At 45.8% G+C, this 27,979-nt stretch overlaps 2 long non-coding RNA genes across 2 annotated transcripts in view; both read left to right on the top strand.

Annotated features, from left to right (window-relative positions):
- Positions 1–1,999: 1,999 nt before the first annotated feature.
- On the top strand, positions 2,000–14,422 carry LOC135376127 (uncharacterized). Its single transcript, XR_010417552.1, has 3 exons — positions 2,000–2,087; positions 10,376–10,500; positions 14,329–14,422. It is a non-coding gene; the product is annotated as an uncharacterized LOC135376127 (long non-coding RNA).
- Positions 14,423–18,253: 3,831 nt separating this feature from the next.
- The window catches only part of LOC135376134 (uncharacterized), a 50,713-nt gene continuing 40,987 nt past the window's right edge, over positions 18,254–27,979 (top strand). Inside the window, exon 1 of the long non-coding RNA XR_010417556.1 lies at positions 18,254–18,381. This is a non-coding gene — a long non-coding RNA (uncharacterized LOC135376134). The remainder of the gene's footprint in view (positions 18,382–27,979) is intronic.

The raw sequence follows: 27,979 nt of genomic DNA, 5'->3' as shown, positions 1-27,979 counted from the left end.
CTAAGGTCCACTTGTCCCGTTCATTCTCACTTAAGGTGATTAATCTCCACAAGCACTACACAAAGAGACCGGTACTACTCCGACGTGATCTCATGGTCGTGTGACCGAGTTGACATCCAATTGAACGACGCCGACTCCGGTGTCACGGAATTCCGGACTTACAAAGACGAGACTATATAGACGTGTTCCTGTGTCGGTCTGATTCGAAGGCTGTTTCACGTCAAATATGTTGGCACAGTCACCAAGCATGGGTGTGAACCGCAGTGAAAAAGTGTGTGCACATTACGCCACACGTAAAAAATATGTGGGAAAGTTTCTACCAAACACGTTCCAGGCAGCACTACCGCTCGTAGTAGTATTGGCCTGCGATCAATAAAGCATTTGATTGATTGGGCCATTGGGCCAATATCTCAAGGAAGGGTTCCTATAGCATAGGTTGGGTAACGGATAGTGATATGGTATACTGCGGCTACGCCAATTGTAGCGCCGCCTTCACTGCTGAGGCTACCTTGCGAGAGATGTTGCCTCGATTTGTTGATGTCGTACAGATAACGTGCTGCCATCAGTCACTCACCATTCTCATTAAGATGCTGCTATTGGCGTCTTAATTTATTAACTAAATCTGTTGCTGTTGTTGATGATGCTGTCTCTATAAAATGTTATGTGGTACAAGACGTCCTGTAAGTCAACGTTCATAAAATACTGAAACTATACACATTATACTATACACACTGAAACTATACACACGTATTGCACACTTCCATTCTTTTTTGCTGCACTATGTCGATTAATTGTCGAGGGCTCTTGACGAATCTTTATGATATAAATGATATCTTAGACAGGTATGCTGGAGTCTCTGTTGTGTTACAATAACTTACCTGAATCCCAAATACACTACCTCCGACGACGAAACCTGTTCAATGAAGATTGTTTAGATGCAACACGTTCACCTTGTGGTGTTTCAATCCTTACACCTAAAACCGATGGGATAATCAATGGGACTCCTTGCCAGACTATAGAAGAGAGTTCCAGTGTGTTGGGTGGGCACGTGTGGAGTTCTCTGCATTATAACCAGAATTCTGCAGAGAAATAGAATTGATCCAGTGGACGTGATGACAGTGTTAGATATGGCATGCCATTTAATATGTCAAAATACTTTAAGCACGAAGCTCAAATTGTGCTATAACAGAAGTTTCCGCCGTTAAGTCAGTGATTCAGCGAACCGTTAGCATGTTACGCAGATGGTTCAAGAGCACAGCGAGTGAGATGTGCGATGGTAACTGAGATGTCTGCGATCACATCACTTAATAGGTATCATGTCAATCTTCAGTGCTGAAGTCTATGAGAAGGTCATAGCATTAAATTACGTCTTGAACACAGAGCTTTAACTCCACGGTTATTTACATTGACTCTCATACATACCTGAAAGCAATATGCAATTTACGAACCCAGAGAAACTTTCTCGTACTGAGAGCCCAATGTCTGGCCAGTAGAATGATCAGACCTTTCGTTCAGGTTTTGCTGGGTACTGTATCATGGGGTATAGGCAGAAATGAATTTACTGACACAGCTGTTGTTGCCGCTCACAAATTCAAATAGCCCATTTTCCCATAGAAACTCTTTTCCACGTGCCATTAGACTATCGAATCGTTTACCTTCACCGATACGTCTCAGTTGTAAATCATACATTATATAAAACTGTTGTCCGTGCTTTTTTTATTTTCAAATTAGTGCTTCTAATACATGTCACTGTTGTACTACTGTATTCCCGTGCTATTGATTTCCTTGTTGGTTTGCTGTACCAATGTCTGTGTTACAAGGCCATTGGAGCCACACAATTAGTAAATAGATAAATAAACTTGTTATTTCTAATTCAGCTACTTTTCAAGACTGCGCATTGCTATTCCTCTGTTGTTAAACCATTCCACATAGATTGGGCAGTTTCCAGGCGCCGAGAACATCGAAAAAAGAAAACCATATATTTCGTTTTCAGGTACCGTTTGCCCACAAGGATTATTAGACAGTGCAAAGAGTACCTGCTACAACAATTATCAAAACGATCAAACTGCATCCAAACTCCATTGTTGGTAAGCTATTTTTCATATGCGTTTCGAACGGCCACAACACATTGTGATATAAAATGTGGATCAAGGCTGTCCAAACGCTTCTCCACTCACTGCTAGAGGAAATCTGCCTCAGCTATTTCCCATGAGTTGCATTACATTCCTCTCTCCTCATGTTTGAATGGATGAGTGACTCAGAAAAGGTGAGAGAATAAAATCAGGGCTGTCACTCGACCCACGCTTGCAGCTCCACAGTGGCAGATCCAGGTGGGAAGGTGCGGTAGTAGTAATGACTGGATACAGACTGCCCCCAACACACAACTTGGTCTAAACACGATTTAATTAGCAATTAGAGTTAATTAGGACCCCCCACATTAATCAGCACCCTCCAGGGAGTCATCACATTCCAGACCAGCTGTGTGTTGGCGGGAACCTGTGTCCATAAAAAAGAAAAAAATAGATAGAAATAGAGTGGAGAGAAACAATTTATTCGAAAATCAACAGTACCGTGGCGAAGAAACCGCTCCGGAACAGACGAGTGACCAGCGACCGCCATGTTGCTTGTTGACGGCTGGTAGTTGCAAAGATCGACGACAATTGGCTACCTAGTTGCAAGGCATCGCACCAGATGGAGCCACCATCATAGCTCTATGCGAGAAAGACAGAGAACAAGATACTAGCAGCAGGTAAAATTGCAGCACTGCTCACAAGTCAAGGCATGCCAGAGCGCGTGGAAAAGGCCTAACCGCTACTGCTAAACAGCACGGAGAAAAGGGTACACATCGAGGAAAAGGCTTAGGGGCGACCGGTTAGGCGTAACATCAGCTACACCACACAACGCTACGAAATTCAACAGCTAACACAAGACGACAAGCACAAAATGATAGGCTCACAACACTAAACGTGCGTCAACAGGCTTGATACGCTACGGATCACTGCTAAACAAGTCTAAACATGCGCGCACGGGGAAGAAGGCCTATCCGTTAGGGCAAACATGCGAGAAAAGGCTTAACACGAGCGCGGTAACATCGGGCACGGCAAATCATTCACCTTTTTCCCCACGGCGACGGTGCGTCTGATCCCGACGACAGTCAAAGATCAACTGACGCAATGCGGAGACGACGGAGCGACTGTCTGTACATCCTCACTCCACGAGAGCCAGCCAAGAGCCTCCCGAGACAGCGCAAGTGAGTGGAGCGCCTCGCCGCGGTCGCTACGGATGCGCGCGCTCCTAGCATGCTCTGCGCCACCAGCATCCAGCGGTCATCTCATCGCGGGCGCTCCTCGCTTCGGTTTCGCTCTCTGCTCCTTCCACTGCGCGCGCGCACGCTCCTAGCGGCAACGGGTGGCTTCTCTGTTTCGGTTTTGCACTCGTTTCTTTGCGTGTGTTTATTTGAAAACGCTGTATAAAGACAGCACGCACTGCGCTTGCATCATCAATACGTGAAAATGTTCAGCTACCACGCTTACAAAATTGTCCTCGTACCCACGCTTCGTGGGAAGAAGTGGAGAATGAATGTTTCAACAAGGAGAGTCCCGGCAACGAGGTCGTCATCACTGCTTTTCGCTACGTGATAGACATGGTAGGCTTTGGCAATATAGGAGAGATCTCTCCCGGGCCGCTGCCGAAGACGGTGCGTTGGATCTATGCCCGTTACAAGTACGTCTGTATAACGGTGCCGGAAGGACACCTGGGACTGATGAGCGAATTTGTGAGCTCGACCAACGCTGAATTCACCGACATCTCTGCAGACATCATGGACCTTCTCGCTCGTGGCATTGCTCATATTAAGTACGCCCTGCGGAAGCAGCAACATTTGCAAGCAGTCTACATTGTACTTTGTCACTGATTTATTGAAATACCGTTTGGTTATCGAAATGCAACGCATTAAAGAGTCTGAATAGCTTTGACTAGACTGTGTTTTTTCACGAACACATCTTTATTGAATACATACAAAGACGTATCTTGAGTTGGTCGATAGATGCCTACACCCTCCCTGACTTGCCTGAACAGAAATGGTGTGGGAAATCTTCATCGCAGCGTTGTCATTGTGCGGGTCACGGCACCAGCACGAGGGTGGAATGGTCATTCTTTTCATACACCCATTCCGCTACCACACTGCCACGATGACCCGTGCTTCTCCTGTCTGCGAGAGAGAGAGCATGTCTCGACTAGAGCTTTTATTCTCGATTATATGCGCGTGCACGAAGGACTTGCTCTTTGTTCCACGGTCACTCAATCCCTGACGACGATGCCTCTCTGGCTCTCTTCCGGGCTTTCCGATGCTGTACAAAGAGGGAGTACTATCGTAATGTGATACGCATCAAAACACCAGGAAAGCTTACCGTATTCTCAGCTTCCATAAGGGAAGGAGTGTACGGCATCCACAAGATAGCGCTTGTCGTCGTAGGGGACCAAGCTCTTTTTGAGTCTCGAAATGGTGTACATTGTTTGCTTTATGCTCTGGATGGTGCACTGCTTCTGAGCGACTGTCTTTTCATTGAATAGAAAATCTTGGTACACTTCGTGCAATAAGTGTCTCCTCACCACGTCTTTCTGAACTCCTTTAGCTCTCGCGATCTGTTTGTGTGTCCCACCCAAGAGAATGCTGTACATTTTAGCTCGGATGGCTACGACTTCCTGAACGGTTCCTGGTTCGCGTGCTCGTCGTTGAAAAACGGGTGGTCCGCCGGATAGGAAGACAGATCTAACTCATTCTCAATCTTCATCAGCTGCTCTTCCAGGCTTTCACACGTGAGACAAAAAATTATGCTGTCCGTATTGCTATAGATCAATTGCACTGGACACGTCAAGCGAGAAAAGAGCGACTCGTAGATGAAGCTGTACATTCGGACTTTGGATATCTCTAAAATGGCAAAGCCCACGTAAAGGGAGTGCGTCCATTTGATGCGACGCAGTTTCATATCGTAAAAGATGCACTTGTCACTCAGAATGAGAAAATGCTGACTGTCGACGTATCGTTGTATCGACGTACCGAATGTACTGTTCGACATGGTTTTGTACAGAAGTCGCTCGAATTTTGTGGTCTCTGCATTCCTCAACGCGACGTTTCTCTGCACGAAGGTTCGCAAAAAGTTGTCTTGGCGGAACGAGAGGATGCTGTGAACATGTTTTATTTTCATGCCCAGCCTCACGTGCAGTGAGAGCAATGTATAATGAACGACGTAGCGTTCCTTGTCGCAGCACGTCAGCAAGAGTTTCTTTGTGGGAGGGGCGTTTAGCGCCAACGCGTGTTTCAAAAGCTGCTGGTGGGGGGACACTTCGTTCTCGTCCAAGCACCTGTGTTCGCGTGCTAGGGGAAAATCCCTGGTGAGCGCGTGCAGTTCTTCGGGATATGACAAGTCTACCACATAGACGTAACCCACTTCCGAATCGTGAGGAATGTTGAGAAAATCGATCTCGTTCCACCTCGAAGGATCGACCCACTCCTTCGAGCTGTACTTGCAAAGATCGAGGGATTTTCGTCTTAATCGTGAAAGAAAATTGGCACGCTACAGGGAGAGAGACGCGTAGAGTTTCTCCATGTCCCTCGACAGGTGTGAGCTGTAGCAGTCTGACAAAGGGTTCCCGTACGTGCAACCCCTTCGGCGTTTTCAGAGAGTAGACGTTATCCGCGAATTCTAGCGAGGCGTCCTGCTTGTGCATCTGGAAATACTTGTTGAGTGTGTTACGTAGGGACATGGTTTGCGAATTCAAAGTGATGCCGCCGAAAGCGACTGGTGCAGCGTGATGCCAGCGAAGCGTCGGGCGCCTGAGGGAGCCCGAGGGTCCAATTCGAGGGTCTACGGGTAAGGCGAAGTCGTATCGCGATTTATTGTACGTAAAAGAAACGTTACATTCCGAAAAGGCTTTTCCGAAATCTGTCTCTAGATTCGAGGTGACGCGAAATTTTTTTTCGCGATTTTCGCATCTTGCCTTTCGTATCTGATATTTAAAAAATCGTTGCTTATGCTGAGATCCATCAGACCGACTTTATAGCAATTCTAGAGCTGAAGTGGGCTGTCGAAAGCTACCGTGAAGGCGTTGAGTTTATTCGACGGATACTTATCCATGCTGGCGTTCGAGAGGAGGTGGACGTAGATGTCTGACGTCATTTCCCAATCTTGACCATGTTGCGGCTCGAATCCCAACCGTCGTATTCTCTGTCGTAACCGAACCAGTGAACCAAGGAGAAGCTCTGACCGTTCACTTTCTTCTTTCTCAGCACTTACTGGCCAAGGCTCATTGGCGTCTCGGGTAACGACGAGTACCTCCTCCAGGTATAAAAAACCGTCCACCTCCTTACTCTGGTAATCTTCCAGATGCACGACGTGAAGGGAGGTGTCTCACAGGCAGGAGACTGTGAAAATCTGAGGCGACCAACTCCCTTCCGAGCTCTTTTGAAAACATTTTCTGTGTAGTAGGACCCTCACTTTACCCCCCCACTTTGAGCTCCTTTTTCACAGAGGGTATGACGGGCTTCCTATTTATCTTATTGAACAGCTCCAATTCGTTTTCGGGCGTGACTTCGGACGTGCTGATGCCCAACGTCCTGTGTCTGGTGTTGTTGTAGTCGCGCATGACCTTGGGAAGCACGGAAACGAAGTGATATTTTCCGGTTACCCTAAAATAGCGGAATATTCTGTCGCGTAAAGTGCGTATGACCCGTTCTGCCTGCGATGCCTTGATTACAGGTGAGAAGGTGGAATACATGTGGACCTTCTTTCATGCTAGGTACTCCTTGACGATCTTGTTGTAGAATTCCCCTCCTCTGTCGCAAAAGATGCGTGTTGGCGCGTTACCTCCCCGAAAAAGTCTTAACATGGCCCTTTTCATTTCGGCGGGGCGTTTCATCATTAGCGGGAGGGTGCACAGAAAGCAGGAGAAGGAATCGATCGCCACGAGAAAGTAGCGGTAGCCATCATTGAACCTCTTGTATTTTGAAAAGTCGGCGGGATCCATTTGCCACACTTCGTTGATCATAAGCGCGATGATGCGTCTCCTATTAAACTTTGTCCTCGCCGAATGGTGTAGCGTGTAGGCGTCCTGCTTTCTGAGAATGGCGAGAGCCATGTTTTTGCTCATGTGATGCACTTTTCTATAGCTGTCCACTCCCCCCAAACCACCCTCTGGTTTCTCATATCCCTCCATAAGCCGTCCACGCAATGGAGGCTTGCTGCTGCTGCTGAGGCTCGCGAGATTTGGGCAGAGAAATCAGGCGCAATAGTTTCTAGACTTTGGGGAACCAGGAAGGTTTCTTTCCAGTCTTACGTTGCAACAAATAATTGATGAGTTCCTAAACGAAGGAGTGCCTGATGGGCTTGCCCGACACAGAGACACAACCTTCGCGATCCCAGGAAATAACATTTTTTAATTCTGAGACGACCCTTTCCGCTTCCTCTTCGTCCACCTCTGGGGAGAGGAGCGGATAGTCAGTCATTTGTAGAGTGGTACGCCTTGCTTTTACTGTCGTAGGGATCGAATCCGTACGGCTTGAGAATGCGATACAGTGCCTGTAGTATGGGTTTCACTTTGACGTCGTCACTCTCCTTCGAGGAAGGAATGTTTCCGATGGAGGCGGTTACTTCAGTTCTGTTGGCCATTGGCAAAATGGTTTAAGACTGCGGAAAGCAGGAGAGGAACCACTGACGAAAGAACGCCCTGCCCTCGCTGCTGAGACAGGTAGCGTTTCAAACGTTGCAGATTCTTGTGGATCTTTTTGTAGGCGAGCCGACGTAAGAAGCGTTTGTGCTTCTCCAAACGCGCGAACGTGTCTGGAGCCAGTGCTACCTTTCCGTTCAATACATTGAGACAAATTTCGGAGAGGTGTTCCATGTAGGACGAAGAATGTCTCAAGACGTCGCGACGGCGCGGAGTGGGTAGAGTAGAGAGCACTTTGAGTAAAGTGAGGTGAGTGCGGAGATTCATTTCGGAGCGTCGATGTATTGACGTTCTCCCAGAAAGATATTGCTACGCAACCTGTGATCCTCGTGCGTATAGTTATGAAGATCGAGTAAATAAGCGTGGCGCGACGACATCGCTTGTTTATATGCGTCGAGAAAATGCTCCAATCTTTTTCTGCCAAATAGCTGTTACCCGAAATGTTACATCTGGTGGACGCTGGGCACGGTGCGCCACAGGACGACGTAACTGGCGTTGTAGGATATATCGTTCTAAAAAGATGTTTTGAACAAGTAAGAACATCGACGCGTTGGCATGGTGTGAACCCCGAATGAAAAGATCAGTCACCTCCTTCAAGGAATCAGCGTCGGTCATGTGATCGTCGACGACGATGAGTGTAGCGCGCGACGTTTCCCACTCTCGTGGTAGCTCCTTGGTAAATTTGACAGAGTCCCCGAATTCGTCCTGCATGCCTTGCGAAGCATATTTCCGCACGTAGAATATTTGTGACGGAGGCTTGTCCACGACGCCGTTCAGGTTCCTCAGCACGTTCGCAATGAACGTAGATTTACCGCACATGGAGAGGCCGCTTACGATACAGCGAAAACGGTGGCGGGAACGAAAAGGTTCGGGGGAAGACATGTTGTGTGCGTGCGTACACGTTGCACGAAGAAAAAGAAGAGACTGAGACTCTAGCACCTTTTGACTTTTATTTAGACGTCGTCGTCTTCCTCTAGATGAGAACAGCGTTCCCAATACAGATTATTGCCACTAAGATTATTGCCCAATTGCCGCTAAGATGCGGTCGACCGTCTTCATCTTGTCCTGACACATTTCTTGACGTGCTTGCAACCATTCCAGGCGGTGCACTTGAAAGGCTTCCGCCACGATGCCGCGGATAAATTTGCGAAGTTCTTCGTTTTTTGTCTTTCCTCGTCGGCGAGAAACACAGGAGAATAAACCACACATGACGTTTTCCACGTATCGGTCAGTATGGTGGCGTGAGCATAGTGAGCGCTGCCTTTATACAAATAAACACGCGCAAAGAAACGAGAGCGAAACTGAAACGGAGAAGCCACCCGTTGCAGCTTGGAGCGCGCGTGCGCGCATTGGAAGGAGAAGAGAGCGAAACCGAAACTGGGAACGGCCCGCGACGAGATCACCGCTGGATGCTGGCGACGCAGAGGGCGCTAGGAGCGCGCGCATGCGTAGCGGCCGCGGCGAGGCGCTCCACTCACTTGCGCGCTGGCTCTCGTGGAGTGAGGATGTGCGGTCGGTCGCTCTGCCGTCCGTGTTGCGTCAGTTGATCCTTGACTGTCGTCGGGATCGGACGCACCGTCGCCGCGGGGGAAAAGATGAGTGATTTGCCGTGCCCGATGTTACCGCGCTCGTGTTAAGCCTTTTCTCGCATGTTTGCCGTAACGGATAGGCCTTATTCCCCGTACGCGCATGTTTACGCGCTGTGGTCTGTGCAACGTATACTATTCCTTGATATGCTCAGGACATCTGAACTTGCGGTGTCGCTCTGCCAAGGGGTCGTACTAGCTGACTAGCGAGTGTGCTAACGTACTCGGTGATTGCATGCCAATTTGCAGAAAGGCCAAGATGTATGATTCTGCAGGCTGAGCTCATAGACTGTTCCCCTCCTTCTTGCTCTTTCTCCTTGCAGCTCCTTGTGCTTGCTTTTCCTCAATATTGGCGGCATTCAGTTTAGTGGCAACTTCATATAAGCGGATCGAGGCGTCGAGTTCAATTCGCTCATGTAAACGACGTTGAGTCGAGCTGAAGCCACGCAGAGTCGAGTAGCGTGAACTCGACAGCGGGGGTGGGTTGACTCGCTCAACGCGATCACCGAAGTGCATGTAAATGCGCTCGGCCGAATTCTGATCGAGCGAACTGTGCGACCGAGTCCATCCTGTGGCTGCGTCCAAGACAGCAATACGGTCAGTGCAGGCCAGCACAGGCAGGTCCAGAAAGAGAAACTGGAAAACGCATTCACTGCGACCGGCTCCCATTTGAGCGACTTCATGTAAGCAGTGTCGGGTCCAGTTCACCTCGAATTAGCAGCAGTCTGAAGCCGCTATGTCAAGTTTATATAAACGCGGCTACTGATGTAGGCCCGCTGTATGAACAGGACAGTGGTGGGGAGGGAAGTATGTATTATTTTGTCAGAAAAAGTCGACCAGTAAAGGCGGCATGCTATTTCTCACGGAACTTGACTGATTCCGAATTATTCCGATTTACGTTCAACGTAGCTTGCCGATTCGAGTGCCGGGAAAAACTGTTCCATCTCTCCTGCGCAGTTCACTGTGCTGCTTATTCTGCGTGACTCAATCAAGGGATGTTACGAGATGGCGTCAAAATGTCCCTGTAATTTAGGAGATTCTGGTATACGTCTTATCTCTTCCAGTGTGATCGAATACAGCAGGACTTGTGTTCCGGAAATACTCGAAAGGCAAAGATGCGACGAGACGTTTCTTCTTGAGCATTTCTTTAAGGACATCAACGCCGACTGTGGAACATCGAAGCCAGTCTGTGAGTATCAAATGGGCATGAAACATCTTAATGGCTTTTGTCAACAATTGTGTTTCTAAATCTAGCGATAAAGTTGCCATCTTTCACAAGCGCTCCTGCCCCTGCGGCCATTGTCGTCCCAATAATAATCTAAAAATTTGAAGTCTACTTTTAACTCCTTTATCCTGTAATATTTATCTTAATAAAGCTGGTGGTGTGACCAGCCTAAGGCAATACATACCACTATGTTCAACAAAATAACACTCACTGCTGGTAACAACGACAGGTAGGTACTTTTCACTACCTTTACGGCTTCACTCTTTACGTAAGATACAACACTTTATGAAATAGTTGTCTCAGTTAGTACTTAAATACAACTCGTGAATGAACCTGTCGTGACACCCAGAATGTTGGACTATTATTCCACTCAAAAGCCCTCAGTAAACACATAAGAATATGAGAAGAAAAAAAGAACAAGACAAGTGTCTTCTGTGCAAATGACTCGAAATTAGAAGTATACGCAGTTCTCGAGTGCCGAAACGACAAGGCCTTGGCTGTTGGTAGCTTATATGGGCCAGAAACGGGGCCGATCTATCTGAGCCCTCAGTAAACACATGAGAACATGAGAAAAAAAGAACGAGACAGCGTTCCGGATACCCAGACAATGTATACAACTGTACCACTCCGACCATGACAAAAACGCCTTGACCATATTCTGCAAAGCAGAAATGACTGCACAGAAATTAGAGACCTTATCTCTACGAAATAAAAGTACTTTTCCAATATTTTCGTGCCACAACGCTGGGCGACCAGGCGTATCTGTCGATGGTGGGTTATTTAAATTTCTGCAATAACCCAACACAAATATATACAAGTTACACATAAGATAACTGTCATCGTTTACGACACAACATTGTACGACTACTTCCCTAAAATTATTTGTTTATTTGTTAGTTAAAATAGCAGATTTTGAGCCAGTCGTTATTTAAATCCTAACCCGTTTTCTAAAATCCGAAGACTAGTAGACTCGAGAAATAAATCGCAAGTGTCTTCTGTGCAAATGAGTCGAAATTAGAAGTATACGCAGTTCTCGAAAACTTATGACTTATTTCACTTCATATTCCCCTTTTGCAAGTGCATAAATATTATTAGATGTGAGAACAGTGAAAAAAAAAAAACTGTGTTAAGCAGCTTCTGCGCCGCGCCGCTAAACACGATGGCGGATAAATAAGCGCCGTTATTTTGCAGATTTATAACTCTTACTTCATGACCGGATATATCCGGCACAGGGGTTATCCGGCACGGCTTATATAATCTATGCGCCGCGTCTCCTGTACGTCCCCAGTGTTCTGCGCTGAGCCCTCTATTGGCTTCAGTCAGCATACGCTATTTCAAATAAACGCTATGCCTCCAATCCCCACACTTCACTCACCTGTATGGAAAGCAAATTCGGTATATCTTTATTGACCCAAGGCACACAAAGATCATGTACAGCACCAATACTTTTGGCACGTATGAGGCCTGCTGGTGTATTTCCGAGCAGGCAGGTTGTTGCATTTTCACAACATGCCCGTGCGGTTCTTGCAGGTGATCTTGGTGGAAACATGTGCAATGCAGAATAACAGTGTTCCATTTGATATGCTTGAATCGAAATATATTGGCCAGATGGCAAATTAGATACAACAGCAACAGACATTAAGCTGAACAATCTACCTAAACATTCTGTTGCCTTGCCGATTCGACAAAGTATTTTTACAGCACGTAACAGTACTCTACCAGGAACACAAATTTCTGATGAACCGGTAGGACACTGTAGTGGATAAGTCAATTGAAGTTGAGGGACAAGGATTACCATGGTAAAACCAATGTGGGTATGATGCCCATCCATTCTCACTCTAGTGGGCTGCAGTGTACATAATATCGCACAGTACCTCATAAACAACAGAATTGAATAAGAGCGTAGTTATCAACGCTACCATACAGTTAGAATGGCGAGATATTAAGGACACATCCGTTAAATCGCCAAAATATCCTGCAGTAAAATGAAAGCTCGCAGGTGATTTCCACATTATTCGAGATCCCAATAAGAGGCATCTATGTTTTGCATAAGTCTCTCTGGCCCAGGTTTGTAAAAAAAACCAGCGCAGACATTCAAGGATTTCTGCAGTTACTCGAATAATTGGTGACACCCTTTCATTCACATGTCCACAATCTTCTACATACAAGCGCCGTCATTTTTATCGTGTTAATATTCCTCTGTTTCTAATTTGTTATTGAGACCTGAATTATGTCGCATAGATACGATCTGACAAGGTCGTTGTTTGAAGCGGTCAAAAATGAACGCCTGCTGCTACGAATGATTCGAAATTTCGTTCGAATTTCGTTCCCCGAAATATTCAGATGAGTGTTCCCCCAGGCCGATTTCACGTCAGGTCATGCAGGCAGGTCACATTGACCTCAAGATTTTTTTTTATATTTAGAAGTTGATCATACATGATAATAAACAGTAATCGAACGGTTTCTACCGAATAGTTTTTATGCAAAAAAATTGAAAAAATCCGACCTTGAATATGGGTGTTTCACTTTTTGCCGTTTTTGGAAGCGATATCTCCCCAGTTTTAGAAGGTATTCTTCCGAAATTTTTAGTATGCATCCTTTAGTATGCATCCATGCGAGCAGGACAATCGCAAATTTTGGTGCGCTCTGTGATATAGAAACTGGCAAATATGCTCTCTAGTGGAATTTTGTTCCGAATTCGACGCGTGATTTCGCTGGTTGTAGGTGTCCCCACTGCTACATTTAGTATCATTTATTTAAATATTTTAATGCTCTTTCATTTTATAATTCATATTATATTTTATCTAGCATGCGTGTGTCTCCTACACGTATCCGCTGAAACAGACAAACGTTTAGACATAATTAAAGAAAAACACGGAATTTTACGCGCCCGTTTCCCGAAAAGACCCCTTTGTATTTCAATTATGTTTTGCCAATACATTGCGAGACCTTAGATCTTTTGTCTACCACAGAAAAAAAAGCTTCAAAACCTGCACACGAGGGATTAGCGCGTTAAAAAATGGTCCTATAAACGGCGCTTGTACCTGTCTGAGAGGGGCTGGCGGTATTGCTGGTTGGCGGTTCTCTGTCGTTGTCCTGTGTGGTTGCAGGACGGAGTGTCACCAGTTAAGTATGAAAGAAGGAAAAGTTTGACAGGGACGAAAACTAAACGCGAGTGGAACATAACGTAACAACACAATCACTGAAAGGTGATTTACCGGTGTAGATGTACAGAGCTTCGTTTCCTTCCTCTGAGGCGACCACGAGAGCTGTTTGTGCTGGCAGCATGGTTAATATTTCGTAAACATGCTCGAAGGGTATACTTACCGGCACTTTCATGACCGCCCGGCGAATGCCAATTGTGCACGGATGCCCCGACTGGCAAGTTCGGTGAGAGTTGCACGATGTCAACGGTACGTTCAACGCAAGCGATGTCGCAATGTGTCACAGCCGTGGGGAGACTACCCCAAAAACCAGCGCCGTCCGCCTAACTCTAACCCCCAGCAGGACGCCGACTGGTGCACGCAACGTGATGCAACGTCATCTTATTGCGTTATTTTTCTCGTTGTTAACGTTTCGGTGGCGCTGTGGATAAGGCTGCAGGCAATTAACGAGGGCAGTAAAATATAAGCGGTTTGATCCGCCACCGGTTTTTACCACTGATATATCTGTGTGGAACAAGTCAAGCTGGGAACAGGGGATATTCAGGGGATATTCCCTAGGCAAGTTATCAAAGGCGGACTCATGCTTTGTACTATGAGTACCCAAATATATCATACTGTTCGTTTTCAGGCTTGGAGTGCACTCAAAACGCAATATCGGATGCGGAAGATGTGTGCTTGAGGAAATACGAACAGGAACACGGCATCATTTCTAGAGGCCTGATGTCCGGCAACGACAAACGGCTGTGCTGGTAAGCTCTTCGTCGCGTGCGTCCGGCGATTTTACAGCGGCATTATGATAAATAAGAAAATGCGTGAACAATTTTAAACTTTGCTGAATGATTTGCTTATATGGGCCAAATGTAGGAGCAGAACTCAGCAGAATGCTTGACACCCCCCCTCCCCCTCGGTGCATGGCAAAGACTTTGTTGTTTTAGGTTCAGACACCTGTCGATAATGATACTTTAACCTGCCTGCGGTTCCTCATACGCCACTGGCAGCAATCCAAGGAATTAGGAGTACACTCTTAGAAATCGATCTTCTATCGTGTCTAATACAGACACCCGGACAACGGTAATTTTGGCGTTTCTACGTAGAGACCACGCCAAAGCGCGGGGAATGACGTCGCATCACGTGGTTTCCCTCGTAGAAGCCACAAAAGTGGCGTCTGTTTTATGCTTCACAGTTCCCTCCTTTCCCGGTCGTTTCCCTCTTCCCGCGTGCTCCTGCTTCCCCTCTGATCTTGATATGGCAGTTGTCACCCGTTGTGCAGCGTTTCCTCCATGCTTCCCATCCAGGCCTCGAATCGGAATTCTGCTTCAAGGCGTAACTGTGACAAAGTAAACGACGACAAAGACGCATTACAAAGTGGATAGGAACAACATTAAGTGTGATAAAAGTCACTATCGACAACAGTGAAAGGGTACGAACTATAGCTTATAATAAAACGATGATAGGTGAGGCAGCGAGGAGAGAAAAATGGTACATTGGTACCACAGCAGTACCAAGTATGTAGGAGGAGAGATCAAAGAGGTATCTTACTGAATGCGGTCATGGTCGACAGGTGAGTGTTAGCATTGGCCGCATGTTCCGGGTAACACTTGTGCCGTGTACCGGCTAATATCTGTCAGTCTTCGGTATGAATCGCACGCACATTTCCTCCAGGCGGCACGTTGAACACCAGTGAAGTCTTCGTTGGTGACGTCCATACCCACTGCGGCCAGCTGAGACAGAGAATGGTTACTCAAACCACGGTCGAAACGAGCCCCCGAAAGACGAAAACATCCTGCGCCATACACAAACGTTAGCGCTCGTGAAGTCCAGGTTTAGAGGCAATTCTAACAGAGCTACAAACCGAATACAGCTGATAACACATTAGCGTCTCTCGAATACCTTCACTGCTCAACTTCTCAAGCATCACCACAACTTTCGTTGACATTCTGTCACGACCGCCATGACACTTCCATTTGCGCCTGCACCTTTCAAATGGTCGTTAGAAGCGTGGGGAAGTAACAGGTAGCCACTACGGTAGTAGTGCTGCTAGCATAGTTATCGCAATAAAATTCATTAAACGGAGGTGTCTTACCTGTAAAAGAATCCCAGAATCAGCAAAGCGAGGAAACGCTGGCGGCAAGGCATCGAAGAAGAGGTGTGAGCAGTGCCGCGCCACCAGCATGTCTGGCCCCGTCGCATAGTTCACGTGACTCCTCGACGCCGCTCAGGTGGTCACTCTGAGCGCATAGAAACCACGGCAAAAATTTAGACAACACGAAATAGACTTCACGACGTCCGATTCCTGGTCACGTGATAAACGTGTCTTCTACACGGCGTACGCGCCAAAAAAAGCAAGACTTTTTTTTTGTATTTTCTTTTCTCTCGGGTCACGTGGTCATCTGTCGTCTAAAACTTCGGCCTCGAGCGTGAATCTAGAAGACACGGCAGCTCATGACGGCACGATAGAAGAACTATTTCTAAGGGTGGGTAGAAATCCAGCGAACCGGTAGAGATGTAGGAAGGGAGTTGCCTCAGGACAGAAGCCGCCGATATTTCGAACAGAGACTGTTCTTCTTCTGGGCACCGTCCTCATCATTGGCATGGTATTTAAAGGGTTAGGTGTGACGTGTTTAAAGGTTCATGCGAATTGTGGGTCAACAGCCCGGAGGGAAGAAAGGTCCGTACGGGCCCGTACGGACATTTCTTCCGCCGCACCATGAGATGATGAGCCGCACCATGAGATGCGGCTTTTTGAGGTGGCCGCGCATTATGCGCGGAATCTGTTATGGCATGCGTTCCCTTTGTATTAAATTTTTCATTTTTTTATTAATGCAATTTCTAAAGTTGCTCAGTTACAGGTGGTTGGACAATACAATCCTGGGTGCAATGTCTCCTCGCGTCTTCCAAAACGATTCCAGACTTAAAAAACTTGCAAAACTGGCAGGTCGCACGGTTGCATTTGCAACAATGCAACTCTGCGACCATAAGAGGCACACAACGGGTATAGACGGAAGTGTGTGCATTAGCTCGCAATATGCAGCGCGCGAAGCACGAAGCAAGAACAGGTTGTCTGCGTAGCGTCCTGTCTTCCTTCAACACCATGTCTACGTTTCATCCAACCCGAGTCGCTCGCATCAGCACTCTTTCAGCATCCATTTTATTTCCATCGCGGGAATCGCACACGCTCATACATGCATCCTATATGTATTTCTTTATTTTAAATATAACGAACTACTTGAATGGGATATTCAACAAACAACTGCGCGTTTACAGAGCATGTCAGTATGAAATATGCACAAAACACATTACATACCGTTGCACACAGCGCCGTTCATAGCGATCTTCCCGCACATCTGGCTGTGTTCTCTCAAGCCTCATATTCGCCTACGAGCAATGCTAAAAGCATCGGTAACAACGTAGAAAAAGTGCCAATTGTACATCCTCACGCTTCGACGTTTGGTAAGAGACTGATGAATAAGTCGGCAGGGGGGGGGGGGGGGGAGATTTGGAGAAACGCTTACTCTTAAGCGCTGTTGAATGTCGCACGGAATGCAAAAACAATAAATTCAAGTAAGAGCAGTAATGCGAAGTTACCAAGGCACATGTACTTTTGAAGAAATATTCACAAAAATTTTCAACAATTTTCAAGGCGGACGAATCACTATGTGGTGCGGCATTGAAAACGTGTTACAACGCGCCCTCCTTTGCCTTTGCACCAGCGGCCAGCCTCCGCGACATTGGGCAACGGCTATTTGATTTGTTAGGAATAAATTTTAATTTCACATTTCCATTCAATTTTCATTTCCTTAAGTGCCATATTTTTCGATACAATGCGTATTCTGGAATTTCATTTGTCCGAATAAGACCACTTCCTCGAATTAGTTCATTTTCTGCACGGACGTACAGCGTTCTTGCTAATCATACCATTACTCAATTTTAGAATGAGCATGTACCGTCGGTCGCTATTACGCCCATTCCTTCAACAACTGGCGTCTCACTTATTGTATTACCAATATGCCAAGCAGCATGTTTGATCTCGTTCAATCAATTTGAAAGGAGTTTCTCATTGATACCCATTAGAACAATTCTTCCAACTGACTTCTCATTCCTTGTATTGGCGAAGTCTGTGATACATGAAATGCTGGATCTCATTAAATCAATTGCAAATCAGCCTTTCTCATTGGCACCCATTAAACCAATTCATTCATTCGGTTCCTTATTCCGTGGTAGCGGTCTTCGCAACACAACGCGGTGGAACCCGGTTTCGCGAAGGCAGCTTCACTGCAAACGTCCAATTCAGTCAATGATAGATAGTCGTCCTGTACACGTTGAACGAATTGGAAGTTTGATTTCTCATTGAATGTAAATAAAATTGCGGAAAGAATTCAATGTGATCACGTCTTGTATTCCCTGCAGGGTTGTGCTTCAATGTCACGTGTTGTCTGTCTTACAATCCGGAGCTGGGTTATAATTAGTGTGAATAGTAATAGTAGAATTTATTAGCCACGAGAAGGTCCGGGGTCATGTAACAGATATTTGTCTGCTATCTTTTGCAGTATGTTGGACTACAAGAAGAATTGTGTTCCAGACCAATTAAAACCAAAAGGCTGTGGCGAACAACTTCTTCAAAATTATGTTGTCAAGGTACAGAGTGAAATGAGATACCAATGTGCAGGATCGAGCTCGATGTGTGAGTATAAGCACAGGAAGAGCGCTGGCGCATAATGCATCCTACATGTGTTTGGGGAACAGTAGCTATTATGACGTCGGTGGCAAAGGTCACCATATCTCAGGAGGAGTGTGTTCTAACTAGTTATAGCCTGTGCTGTCTTCCGTGGTCGTTTGAAGGATTGATGCATTTTCTAATACATTTTAATATTTCGTTAATTAGTGATGTTGATCACAACAAAGGTGGTAGTGTGACCAGCATTATCGCATAATTATTTTCATATTCAAGGTGATCCTTAGAGCAGGGAATTGAGGGCGTAGCATGAAATTTGTGACTGAGATTACTCCTTCGACACGCCACGCTTATCGGCAGGGCCTCATCAGCGGTGCAGCTTGTGTTTGAAGAAGCGACACAAGGAGGCCAAACAGAAGATGACGCTTCCCTGCTGGGTCAGCTCATGCTGCACAAACTGAATGCGTCAGTATAAAACCCAATAAGGCACATGAGAGAAAACGCAGAAAATCAACGGCTCCACACTTATGATAGTAGCAACCAAATGGTGTATTTTCTAGAACATTCTGCATAGTATTTTTGATTTCCTCGCAACAGTAGAATTGTGTAATATGTACAAGGTGCTTTTTATTCGATACATATATTATTAAAAAGCGGTGAGAGCAGCACTGATATCATCTTCGCAGCGACTTATGCGGTCAGGCGGATACTCGTAGGGCAGTGTGTGCAAGTACTGCACGAAACATGTTAAATTCATTAATCAACGAAGTCATTGCATGTTTTCTGGGAAACATCCATTACTGAAATCCATCGTCCTTATGGAACAGCCGAGAAGCGAACGAACCTTGATATATGAATTGACAAACGTTTGCTATGCAAGTGAACCAAAATAAGGACTGTGCACGTACCTACGTACTCACTACGCCAGTGCCGTTTTTGTCGGCGGCGATTGGTCAACTTTGGGTATGGTGGTCATGTGGCGTCAGGCAGGGAGGTACTGGGGTTCGAATCCCGGTGTCAGTTGTGCCGTCCCGGTTTTTCGTGGGTTGTCCCTCAGACGCTGTGATATATATGTCGGCAGAGTTCCCTTCGAAGTCGGCCCAGGACGCACTTTCCCCAATAGCGGCAGTCGTGACGTTGCCCACCTCCATGAGCTTGTGCGTTACCCGCAGAAAAAGAAAAGAAAAAGACAAAAACGAGGCTGGGAGCAAACAGGACACATCTGAACAATGCATGTTCTTCGTGTGCGCTCATTGGGCTGTTATTCTTTTTTTTATCTTATTCGTTAGTGGGCAGCATACGCAAGGGACAGTAGTGGCATACCAGGCGTTTATCCATATGGTAGCCCATAACTGCGGGTAATGCAGTCGATGTTGGGAAACGGAAGCGCAACCAAATGTCACCATCTTGGCTCATCATGAAGATTCCAAAATGCGGATATTATATTTTATCGCGGATTCATTCACACTTAGAAACATAGCGTTCAAACTTATCCGCTAAATACACTCTTTTCATTGTGCTTGCTACCAAAATCAGCCCCATCTTGCACAGCTTGTTTTGTGTTCTGTCCATTGATCTTTCACTGTTTCCAACGTCAGAGCCTCAATTCGGTTAACAGCATTTTTCTAAACAGTAACGCCCACAATAACGGTTGTAGTGAAGACAGCGACATCGGCCAACATGTGCGTATTAAACACGCACTTCGTTATTTAAACAGGTTTCCTAACAAAGAACGTTCCGACACAAAATGAAATCCTAACAGGTAACAAGCATATTGACCCGTCTCTCTTGTTGCAGTAGAGCAGTCATATAACATAGGATTTAAAAAAAAAATATTACAAGAATTACAAAGGAAATTACAAGGAAATTACAAGAGTTATTCACTGTGAGACTAGCACAAATACTTGTCATGTTCTTTCTTTCCTTCTTTCTTTTCGTTTTCGTGTCTCACTGACATCTCCAGTTCCCCTAGCTCCGTGGAAAAGACGAAAACTTTTACACGTCGCAACTGGAATCTGACCGAGGTTCGAATCACGGTACCGGCTGTGCGTTCTGGCTGTGCGCTTTCCTTAGACGCTATAAGGCAAGTATTGACACGTTTCCTTGTGAGGTCAGCCATGGACACTGCCATGGACACCATGCCTTTCACCACAGCAACAGACAGATCGCTTGGCAATAGTACGCCACATATCAACCAGCAAGCTCCTGCATTTATCTTCTCGCGGATGTGTCCGTTGATATGACACGAAACACCTTTTGGATCAATAGCACGCTGGCTTTAGTACAGTGCCTGGAGTCATTTCTGGAGAAGTGAAGTGGTTTACCCAGAATTTTGTGCATGGGGGTGTATTGGGCCCCGCAAGGGGTGTGACGTCACTGCTCCATGTATTTTTATGTTCTTTGAGGAGATATTGGGTAACCTCACAAAATTTTAGCAAGAGGGGTGTCTTCCAGACTTTTATGGTTTTATGGGTTTGTTTTTTGGCGTTAGGGGATTTGGGGGTCTGGACACATCATTGAAAAACATGTAAACGATCGTATCTGTGTTCACGCCCTCTAAGCTATAAACACAGTCATTTGGACCTCCCCTTTTTTTCAAAAACCGGCATATATCAGTAAAGCATATCTGCGAGCAACAGAATAATCTCCGTAGATCAAAATTCGAAATACTAGTGTGGACATTTTTGCTGATATTATTTCGTTTTTATCCTCTTCGCAATATTTTATCTTCTTGTAAGTTCCTTCTTGTAAGTAACCTTCTTTTTTGTGCACATCTATATGGGGTCTCACGCTGTTGGCGGGCACGTAAAACCAATAGATAAATAAACTAAAGAAATACCATCAGTGGTTTACCCACAATTTTGTGCATGGGGGTGTATTGGGCCCCGCAGGGGGTGTGACGTCACTGCTCCATGTATTTTAATGTTCTTTGAAGAGATATTGGGTAACCTCACAAAATTTTAGGAAGGGGGTGCCTTCGAGACCTTTGTGGGGTGTTAGGTTGGGGGGTCTGGACACATCATTGAACAACATGTAAATGCTCGTATCTGTGTTCACGCCCTCTAAGATATAAACACAGTCATTTGGAGCTCCCCTTTTTTCAACACCCGGCATATCTCAGTAAACCATATGTCCGAGCAATGTAATAATCTCCGTAAATGAAAATTACCGTTTAAACTGGGTTAATTTTTGGCCCTTCACACTTGACTTCAACACTTCCTTCCATCAGCTACGCTACTCGCGGAAATAAAAATCTATTTCATAGCAAGCACATAATTTCGTGGAGGACTCGTGTATTTTCTAGCACGGTTTCCCAGAACCCGATGCAGTTCCCTTAATGCTCTGGTGATAGAAAATCACACACCGTTCTAAAAGGACGGCACACGTAATTCTGAAATCCCTCGACTGAGAACGCACAGACGCCATCTTTCAGAACACCTGCCTCCCTCACTAGCACGTGTACCCTTCCTCCACCGGCATGCGTTCTGCGATGTTACTTCTCGCGCGTATCTTTTTGTTAGAGTTCATCCAATGTTCTAAAACTGGCCCTTTAGCAGATCGGAGGGGCTTTGTGATATCCGTTCTGAAACTATGATGAGCCCAGCCCCTGATTCCTTTGTAGTGGCGGGTATCACGTTGTTGTTCATGCCGATGAGCAGCATGCAAGCTTCCTGCTTGCTTTTACATCGAGCGCGTACGATGTCCGAAGCTCCTTGTGTGTTTTTCTTCGCGATTGCGTGTTAGCGTTACGAGTGAGCGACATACATATGTGGAGAGATGAAGAGAGGACAGCCGGAAAGAATGGGGTTTGGTGTGCCTCCTGGTCTGACTTCAGGGGGAAACTGTGGCAACATTCGTCTGAAAGTTCTGCCCACAAAAAACTCAGTGGCGATTCAGTGGTAAATGCGAGAAAAATGCGTTAGCATTAAGCCCCTTTTCCGGTCCATACTTGACTTCCGGGTACCGACTTCCGGTCTAAACCTGACTTCCTGTTCGCCGTCTCCGGTCTATACATGACATCCGGTACGAAACTTTCAATTACCCTTTAATTACCGAAGGTACCCTTAGGTTACGTGAGGTAATCTTGAATTTCATTTAATTCCTTTTAATTACATTTATTTGCTTTAATTTGTCTCAATTTCCCTTTAATTGACAGTAATTACCTTTTATTACAATTAATTAGCTCTGGCCACACACGGTTACTTTCGGTAATCTTTAATTTCATTTAATCCTTCTCTTAATTAGATGTACCTTACATTCATAACCTTTCAACTCAACTTTCTTGCTTTAATTACTTCGAATTACCTTCAATTATCCTTACTATTAAAAAACCTTCGAATACTTCAATTTCAAATGGCTTACGTCCATTTACATTTACCCTCTTATATCCCTTCTACATGTCCACTTATAAGCAGGAAATGCTGACGACACAGACAACCTTATGGAATGCGATATATGTCTGGTATCTCCGTTCGGCACGCGGCCCTCTGTGAGCAACGCAAGACTGCCTGAGATACGATGCCTACAACGGCACGGTACTTTTCGTAGGAGTAGGATGATAGCGATGTTCATTGTATGACAAAGTGTGCTGTCGGTAAACAGGTATCCTTTGCTTTTTTTTTTGACAGCGTTGGAATCTGCGCGAGTCTTCCAATTATCTAACATAACCTAACGCAAGCGTAGCTCCCACCACAAATCTAGAAAAACCATAGACATCTATGCGGGAGGATTGACATTGACATGTTTGTCTTCTTCCTCCAACTTTTTACCGCTTGGTTGTGTATGCATTTCGAGTTTCCTCATCTTGTGCATTCTAGACAAGTCGCGCCGTCGCTACCGTTGCTGGACTGTAGTAAATTAACGCTACTCCAATCATTTAAAATACGTGGCTATCTCACGCGGATTACCTGTCGCTGTTTCTCCGCTATTCTGCTTTGGGCTGTTTAGCACTTCAAAATTTAACAACTAATACTTCAAGGTACGTTCATCTCTCAGGGTGTTCAATAAGGGCGATGGAGTTGAATAATGATTGACTCGGATAATGCTATGCCACATTTCGCGAAAAATATGTACAACAACAACAACAACTTTATTTTGGCTTTGGAGAGTGGGGAGGTTCATCGCCACAGGCGATACTCTACCTCATTGCCGGTGGGAATGTGGGGAATAAAATAACGAGCCCCTTCACAATAACGATCGAAGTCCGATGGTGTCCAGAAATGTCAGAAGAGCTTTGAGCACAGAGCGTTGCTGGGCTGGATTAGGCCAGGGACCAAGCAATTTCGATAGGAGAAGGGGCGAGAGTCCAGCTGACGAAGAGACTCGGAGAGTGTGGTTCGGGAAGGTTGGTAGTGGGAGCAATGAAGAAGAATACGCTCCAGATCCTCAAGCACACCACAGTGGCAGCAGGTGAAGAGTCAACTTGTCTCAAGCGGTAACGCCACTGAGCTGTAAAGGCCACATCGAGGCGCATTCGGTGGATTAATGCAGCATCTTGACGAGAGGTGTTTCGTGGCATGCGGAAGGCGAGCGTTGGATCAACTCTGCTCAACATAGAGGGGGGAATAATGTCGGTTGTCCATTGGCGGGAAGCCAGGGGTGTCACTAGGCGTGGGAGAATTGAACGGCGGTCTCCTCTCAGCAGAACAATACTGGTCTGTTTGCGATACGAGAGTGCTGCTTCTGCGGCGCTGTCGGCCTGCTCGTTCCCCACGACACCACAATGGGCTGGAACCCACTGGAGAACTAGCCTGTGGCCTGCTGCGTATATAGTGTGGTAAGCCATTAACACATCTGTGACTAGGGTGTGGATGGGCCTCGTATGCCCGAATTTTGAATTGCTTGAAGTGCAGATTTGGAATCTGTGAAGACTGCCTGTGAGAAAAATATGTAAGTATCTAATAAACAAGTCAATTAACGTATTGTTATCAATTACTCGTGCAGTAGTTGAATACACTGTGCTGCACGCGGTAAACCTGGCGGAATAACACACCTGCCAAAGATGACATCAGCGCTGCTCTCACAGCTTTCTTATGAAATACCTGTGTCAAATAAAAAGAGAAACTTGTATACATTTACATCAACAGTTTCTGAACACAATTGTGTTATGTTGCGTTACAGTTTTCGCAGCCCAGAAAAGAAAAAAAAAGAAAAGCCTGGAGACCGCTAAATAAATGTCGATTGTAGTACAAAAAAATATTTTGGTACATTGTAAACCTTGTATCCCTCACAACCCTCTGTTCAGAGATAAATTTTAAACATTTACGTTGCAACAATGACTCCCAGCAGGAAGTTGATAATACTTTTCTAATTTACATTCCAACACAACTCCGCATTGGGAAGAAGAGGGTATAAATTCAGTGGGGACGGTGTCAGGGTCCACGGCTGTTGGTTTAACGCGAAATAACGTGAAAGCGAAAGTGAATGTCAATATACAGGTGTCCATCCACACAGATGGATGCTGCGGCGTTTTCCGCGCACATCCCCTCAACTTTGAGACGCACCCGACACGGTCTCGCTTCCTCGGCGCTGCACATTTCAATGCCATGTAGAGCCCAGGGGCTTCGCTTTCGAATGACGTGCAGCATCTCTATTTGAGGCTCGCTCTTCGGGCTGCGGCTGATAACTTGAATTGTTTAACTTTTTGCACACTTATTTTAAGTATTTTGCAAAGAAATATCGTCTAAGGTCCACTTGTCCCTATTGTCCAAAGTTCATTCTCACTTAAGGCTATTGATCTCCACAAGCAATAAACAAAGAGACGGGTACTACTGCGACGTCATCTCACGGTCGTGTGACCGAGTTGACTATATATCCAATTGAACGACACCAGTCTTGCATCTCCGGTGTCACGGAATTCCGGACTTACAAAGACGAGACTATATAGACGTGTTCATTTTGATAAACTTTTATCCTGTGTCGGTCTGATTCAAAGGCTGTTTCACGTCAAATATGTTGGCACAGTCACCAAGCATGGGTGTGAACCGCAGTGAAAAAGTGTGTGCACATTACGCCACACGTAAAAATATGTGGGAAAGTTTCTACCAAAGACGTTCCAGGCAGCACTACCGCTCGTAGTAGTAGTATTGGCCTGCGATCAATAAAGCATTTGATTGATTGGGCCATTATCTCAAGGAAGGGTACCTATAGCATAGTTTGGGTAACGGATAGTGATATGGTATACCGCGGCTTCGCCAATTGTGGCGCCGCCTTCACTGGTGAGGCTATCTTCCGAGAGATGTTGCCTAAATTTGTTGATGTCGTACATATAACGTGCTGCCATCAGTCACTCACCATTCTAATTAAGATGCTGCTATTGGCGTGTGTACTTATTAACTAACTCTGTTTAACTGTGATGATGCTGTCTCTATAAAAAGTTATGTGGTACAAGACGTCCTGTAAGTCAAGGTTCATAAATACTGAACCTATGCACATAACACAGAAGTATAGAAGCATAGGAGCCTTTCCATCGGTGATCTGTGCCTTACACGTGGTATAAAAGGGGCATAGACTGTGTAATGAGATATACGTGTTACTTTAGCCCTGGTCAGCAGGCCATCAGTGCTCGCTGATTGTTGCTGAGTGGCGCCCGCGCGGACCCTAGCCCCCTACTCCTAAAGGTGTTATCCGACCATGCCGAGAGGTTGTGAGGCGAAGGGGAGAAGCCTTAAACGGTGGCGGTGGTTTTTTTTTCATGGAGTGATGGGCGGTGGGTTGGTCAGTCTGTTTCTTTCAATAGGACCATCAGCCTTGTGGCCTGTATATCTGGCATAGCTTGGCATTTTGGGTCCTGAAACTCACGATGGCAATCTTCTGATACGGCGCGAGTTCAGGTTCGCTAAGAAATCGCATGAAACTCGACATCACGTGTTGGTGAGCTCGATCATGCCACATTTAGCGCACTCACCAGACAACATCGCACTTGTAAAGAGAGCAGGTGTGACGTTATCTGGTTAGTCCACTAATGTGCGGCGTCTGACACGCCACGTCGACCTTCACGTGAGTTTGGTATTGCGGCGCTAAGGGTTAGATTAAAATACTGTGTCACTCTAGTTCACACACCAAGCGTACAAGAGCGCACCAGAAGCATTCTGGTGTCAGAGCAGGCCACTCTGATGTGGACATCAAAAATAGCTTGTCAGTAAGTGTGCACATCATGAGAACGTGACATCACCAGAATCGTCTGGTATCGCACCAGACAGTTTTGATATGCACATTACCAACACCACAAGAGTTTAGGAATACCACAAAGCACCAGAATAATTATGGTGTTTTTCAGTCGGGGGTTATCATAACTCTGGCAGCTTCTCCCTGTGTGACTATGAAGTGTGGGTGATCAATCGGAAGACTCATTACGTAAACCTGAAATGGGTAAAACTTCTTATGCTTTGATCAGACACAATAAACGTGTCGGGACCGGCTGTCCCAACAGCCATGAATAACAATCTCTTTCACAGGAATAACTGATACTGTGCAGTGGTCACACACCTCTAGAAGGATGTCTTCGTTCTTCTCCAGAAGGCAGTGTCATATCATTAGACAGAAATTAACAAACATCATTCAGGGACATATTCATCAAATGTACATGAGGGAGTGACAGCGACCACATCCTCGAAACCATAGAACTAATGAGTACAAACACCCCTGCCTCCCTTCATCGTTTGCGTGGTAACAGCTCTTTCAGAAATCGTCGAAATCTCTGTTGAGGAAATTTTGGAGAACCTAAAAGTTAATTGAGTCATCGATGTCTTGAAAAATTAAAATATGAAAAAGTAATGATCGTCACCAATAGAGGCACCGTTCTCACTTTCAATAGCCCCACTTTTCCAGATAAACTGAAAGTAGGCTATATATCTACCGATCTACGCCCCTATTTGCCAAACTCCCTCAGGTGTTTTAAGTGCTATGGCTTTGTCCACCCATCCGATGCTTGTAGAGGATCTGCATGCTGTGCTCTATGCACCAAGCAGGACCATGATTTCAAAGAGTGTGGACCCAAGCAGCACTCCAATATTGGATCCATATTTTCTGCTAACAACGCCAATATTGGTCCAATAAGGGCTGCTAAAATTGGACCAATATCGGGAGTGCAACCGGGCTCCATATTGTACCAATATGGGCTGCCCATATTGGCAGGCCCATTGTTCGTCAATGTTGCCAATATTTCTGTGATAATGCCAACGGGGAGTCCGTGTAATAATAAAACATTATCCGGTTTAATATCCACCACTGATATTACTTCTCTCTGCTCTTTGCTTTTTCATCTCTGCAAGTCTCATTGATCCCCACGTTGCATACAATTATAACACTGCATCGCCCCAAAGCGAAGAACAGGCGCGACGCCCGTCTTGCTGAAGGACACATGCAATCGTATTATCAACTGTAGGATGGAACAAGCTAAAGCTTGCCCACAGCACATTTCAAAAATAGTACTGCTCTCGCCCTAAAAACGAAGAGCAGGATTAACCTAGTGCAGGCAATCCCACGAAACTGCCAGCTGTCCCTCAGGAGCCTTCGTTGGTATCACAATAGTCTATGAACCAAAAAGTTCCAACACACTCAGGGAGTACGAAGGAGCAAAACACTTTCGTAACGGTGACGGACATAC

This window comes from Ornithodoros turicata, unplaced genomic scaffold (assembly GCF_037126465.1).
Source record: "Ornithodoros turicata isolate Travis unplaced genomic scaffold, ASM3712646v1 ctg00001043.1, whole genome shotgun sequence".
Classification (NCBI taxonomy): domain Eukaryota; kingdom Metazoa; phylum Arthropoda; class Arachnida; order Ixodida; family Argasidae; genus Ornithodoros; species Ornithodoros turicata.
The sequence above is the reverse complement of the archived record's forward strand: the minus strand, read 5'-3'. Positions and strand labels throughout refer to the sequence as shown.